Source organism: Apium graveolens, chromosome 5, assembly GCF_009905375.1.
Source record: "Apium graveolens cultivar Ventura chromosome 5, ASM990537v1, whole genome shotgun sequence".
NCBI classification, from domain to species: domain Eukaryota; kingdom Viridiplantae; phylum Streptophyta; class Magnoliopsida; order Apiales; family Apiaceae; genus Apium; species Apium graveolens.
In genome coordinates this window covers 223,142,724-223,148,436 of record NC_133651.1, presented here as the reverse complement: position 1 = coordinate 223,148,436, position 5,713 = coordinate 223,142,724, and positions in this window count along the sequence as shown.

The following is a 5,713-nucleotide window of genomic DNA, read 5'->3' as shown; positions in this document are numbered from 1 at the left end:
TGGGCCAAGTTCTAAAATGTATTCGAAATTATCTAAATATGTAATACCAATATAGATTATTTATATATAAGCGATTCTATTTTCAATATATTTTCTAAAAATTATATATGTATATTTTAATTACTTTTTATAATAAGAAATATGTTAAAAATATATGAGATATATTTTCAAACTAAAAAATGATTAATAAATAAGATAATAACTCATTTATGTACTATGCCTAATTTTATATATGAAATTCAATTCTTTAAAATTAAATGTACAAATATTCAACTAACTATCCTTTTTTTGCGGAATTAAAGTAAATATCTTTAAAGTTAAATAAAATATTCATTTTGTACACTTATATATTATATGTATGATAAAAGATATATGTGACAATATGGTGTAGTGGTAAGAGGTTATATAGTTGAATGAAATAACTTGAGTACGATTCCCACAAACTACATCTTTTATATAAATATTAAAAATAAGGGTAATTTAATCTTTTTAATGAGACTTTTTAATCTCATGAAATTATACACTTGTTCTCCTATTATATATAGAAGAGATATAGATATGTTCATATGGAAATTTATGTGTTGGTCTGACGGTTTGTTTCAGGCTCCTTGCGTGGTGTTAGAATTTAAATGTTAAAATACAGATATGTTCATTTAGAAATTTATGGGTTCTGTCAAATGTAAGGGATTTTGAAGCACCTAATTGGCTTAATGTGAACTGGTACAGCTATGACATACATCCATCTTTCCGAATTGAGGGGCGATGACGAAGACTGGGTCATAAGGGTTCGCATTTGGAGGATGTGGGAGTCTGTCAGTACGAAGGATGGCAGTTTGATAAGCGTGGACATGATACTGATTGATGAAATGTTATGCCTTTTTTCCCTCTACGTCATTAATACCTAATAATTTTGTATTCAATTTGTGCAAGTTTGTGTTGGTACTATGAGAACCTTATGCATGTTGCTATGCGGAATCACTTGGTGCCTAGCTTCAAGCACCGATTGACCGAGGGCCTGATCAATGACTCGGGAATGTTAAGGTTGCGCCAAATGTTTACCCATGCAGACCTCTTGCAAGCAATTTGAGGCTGTTGTTCCTGCCAGCAACTGAGGTCAGGAAACTAGGTGATGATGTTGCAAGCATTCTGAGGCATGGTTTCCAGTTTGTGGATCAGGCCACACTCAGGGCTCGTGCCAATGATGTCACTACTCTCTCAGGTATTGTCTCTTAGATTGATGCAAATATATATGTTGGGATTTGAATGATTGGAAGAGACCCAGTTCTGATCCTCCATTTGTGCAGACATTGTGGGTTGCTTATGCGGTTTTGGTCAGCTGGAAGTTGTTGGGACAGGCTACCGAAAAGGGATATAAGAATTTTCACTGATTAGTAAGCTCTGAAATTATCTACAAATACCTGCATATAGATTGGCTAGGTTGTTACGTTTTTTAGTTCCCCTTCATACCATGATATGCCTTATTTTATTCCCAAAGTGTTTTAATATCCTAGGCCATATAATATGATACTATAATTGGCAAATTCAGAGGACAGTATGTCACTTTTAATCAACAAATATCTACAAATGGTTTAGCTAGGTTGTTACTTTTGTGTTTCACTAGCTACCATGCTCGACCTAATCAGTGTTGCTATTTTTCCTACTTCCAAGAATTAGTAAGTGTAAAAGTCCTGGTTATATTAGCCTCGGTTGATGCCAACTTTTCCTTATTCATGTGGTGGTCGACATGTGTCTATTATAATTATACTAGAACCCTGGTCTTATTTTATTCCCAGGGTGTTTTAATATCCTGGACCATTCAATATGGTAATATACTTAATAGTTTTAGAGGATAACAGGTTACTTTTAAAATTAAAGGATGTAACAAATGGTGAGGTGTTTAGTAATGCTATTTCCCTTCTTCCAGAAATTAACAAGTGTAAAAATGCTGGTTATATTAGCCCGGGATGAGACCAGGAGGTGACGGGTTGCAATATTTCCTTCTTTGTCTTATCTATGTACTACTTTGAGTAGCCAAGTATCTATTATAATTTATACTTACACTGTTGTAATTAAGCCTAGGTAGGATGACCCTGGTCTGTTTTCCCTGCCAAATTTTAACCTTTAAGAAAGGAGATTATGCTTTGTTAGAGTTTTATAAATAAATGATAACCGATAAAAATATTCTAAAAGAGTAAACTAAAAACAAAACTAAATTTTATTATCAGATGTCATTTATTAAAATACTATTTAAGCCTTCTTTATATAGGCTACGCATTTAACAAAAACACCTAACAAATAGCTAACCCTATCCCACAAACATCTCCCACTAACATCTATTCTAGAATTTCAAATAATACATTATTTAATAATTATTCAAACACTATTTCTAAAAATCTTATCAAAATTAATCCAAAAAACAATTCAAATAATTTTGAATTATTATTTCCAACACTCCCTCTTAATTCAAAATTTTTTCTTCCCTGTGATGTACTTGTCATCACCACCACCATTATTGTTGATTACTTCTCTTCACAATTTCTTCAAGGAGCACTTGTCTCCCTAATTTCTTCGAGGAGCACTTCTTTTCTATTGACCAGTGATGTACTTCCCATCACCATTGGAGCCCTTCTCTCCACTTTTCTTCAAGGAGCACTTGTCTCCTATTGACCAGTGATGTACTTCCCATCACCATTGGAGCCCTTCTCTCCCCTTTTCTTCAAGGACCACTTCTCTCCTATTGACCAGTGATGTACTTCCCATCACAATTGGAGCCCTTCTCTCCACTTTTCATCATGGTGCACATAATCACCAATAACTAAAAATAAATATGTATTTTTTTTACGCCTTGAGACACATTCTTCATGAATCTCTAGCAGCACTACCATCATCTATTGTCTTCCATTTCTTCATTTATTTGCAGCATTTTTTGACGCCTAGTTACTCAATCGAACATAACTCGGATACCATGTTAGATTTTTATAAATAAATGATAAATGATAAAAGTATTCTAAAAGAGTAAACTAAAAACAAAACTAAATTTTATTATCAGATGCCATTCATTAAAATACTATGTAAGCCTTCTTTATATAGGCTACACATTTAACAAAAATACCTAACAAATAGCTAATCCTATTCCACTAACATCTCCCACTAACATCTCCCACTAACATCTAGTCTAGAATTTCAAATAATACATTATCTAATAATTATTCAAACACTATTTCTAAAAACCTTATCAAAATTAATCCAAAAAACAATTCAATTAATTTTGAATTATTATTTCCAACATGCTTAACCTTCATTTGTCAAACTTTGAACTTCATATATTAATATTGTTCCTTAAAGAATATTTATAAGTATAACAATAATGTTTTGTTTACACTTAATTGTTTTTAAACTTGCTTCTTCATTAGCTCCGTCACCAGCACTATAACTCTGTGGGGGAACCTGGGTGAACTATTAGATCTTACGTCATATACTCAGGATGGAGGCCCCTATGTTATCGTTGTCTCTTCAGTTACGGTAAAGACCTATCAAGATATAAACTTCGGCCCAATGTATAGTCCAAAAAACCCAAAACGCTGAATACTTTTATAAATATTTATCGGATAGCTTTTGATTCCTTAATTTGTTTTACACGTTTTTTGTCCTTTGCTACAACTAGCGGTAGCAAGATCTATGTTAACCTAGATGTAGGCCATGTATCCTCTATACGAGAAAGGTTTTCAGCCCTATCCCTTAAAGTAATTCCAATTGAAGGCGCAACTGTTGCGAGAATTCCTCCTGAGGAGGCGATGTTCATTAATCGAATGACTGTCGGAAGTTCTGGTAAATGTTACATCTGCTGGTGAGCTGAAGGTATATTCCTTATTTGTCGAAGCACAGTCCTTACCGTGTTGGTTATTATAGTCTGCATTTTTTAAACTGATTAATAGTGTCATTTAGTCGGGTTAAATAATTAAAAGAATTTAATTTATCTATCGTTATCTCTGGGTACATGGATTTTTTTGTAACCTGAACTAATTGATTTTTATTTAATACAACACACTAACTGTCAACAACAGCAAATATAACTAACTCCTGAAGTAAATATAACTAAGAACCACCTCACACATGTAAGCAAAATTTTCAAAACCCCCGCCATCAAGCCTTTTCAAAGCATAACTACCAGCCTTAATATGTTTGTCGTTCCCACTTTTCAGGCTGGAGGCGATCTGATGGAATCTCATACTGATGATGGCAATGTTCCTGAGGGTGACAAGACGCGTAAGAGGGTCCTCTCACCTGTTATAAAAAATGCCACAGAAAATAGCGGTGATCGCCTCTCAGCTATTAACAAAGACGCCGCTGAAAATAGAAGCGGACCTGTTATCAATGATACCCCTGGAAATTGCAGCGGGGATCCTTAGGGAAAGTAACATTTACTTTACCACTGGGTGGTGGCATATCGAGTATTCCAAACAGCTTCCATTCCTGCTTTTATATTTAAATTACTGTTTCTAGGTCAAGTTGTTGGCGGTTGGCCTGTATAGACTGCACCATAGTCTCAGGCAACAAATAAATCACGTACTTGAACCTGCCTATTTCTAGCTTTATTATGCTTTGACATTATATTTGAGCTCCCACTAAGTATTTTCAGAATGTTGCTATGTCATTTTCCTTCCCTTGCTCTTGATTCTTTTATGGCTTAGTTCAGGCTGTAATCTGTACACAATTAATAGTTGGGAGGACTGATTACTTGATCATAAATTTATGTAAATGTTATTTATTGGTGTGTTATGTTGTGACCTGTCAATAGAATAAGTAAAAAAGAAATTTCTGTGAGAAATAATAAACACCAAACTGAATTAGATAAAAATATCAAAAAAAAAAGTAAAACAAATTGAAAACCTGCACAAAGTAAGGCTACATTGTGGCATTAAACTATAAACATGTCATTTTGTAATGGGCAACAACTGAACCTGCTAGTATATATTCAAACTTGTACATTCATTGAGTCAATCCAGTTAAAAACAATGTCTCCGTTAAGCTATATTTTACCATCACAATACATAAATATATAAAAATTGGGATACTTGGCCATGATTCACCAAAATTAATATATACCCTCATGTTATAATATGTAAAATATCTTGGACACAATAAAAAAGGTTTTAAAATTTAAATGTTTATAAAGTGGCTCGTGTATATAATTTTAAAAAAAATATTTATCATTGATATGAAAGAGAATAATATTTCCCCTTACATGAATATTTTTTTAAAAAAATAATTGCGGAAAAAGGTTTTCCATGCCGAGTATTGAATATACAAAAGCACTTGAATTGTTTCTACAAAAGTAAAGCCCTCACTTACAATATGCCAACTGCTTTGAATTTTAGTAATATCATTTTGATATGTGAAGTTTTCATGAGCTTATCCCACATAGACATGGCTAATTAATTTCAAAAATTAAAAAATCTTAGGACCCCATATTTTTGAATCATAATATCTAAAATATAAGTTAAGAAAAAAAATTTAAAAAAACTCTTGGCTGCCTTTGTCTTAATTCTTTTGTAGGATATATTCCTTTTATTTATTCCCCCAAATTTAATCGACAATTTTGGCATGAAAAAATTATTTTGGCATAAGACAGTCATAGGAATAAAAAAAACTCTATATATTTTTATGTAATGCATATGTTTGATTGCTAATTTAATATTTAGTTTGAGAAAGG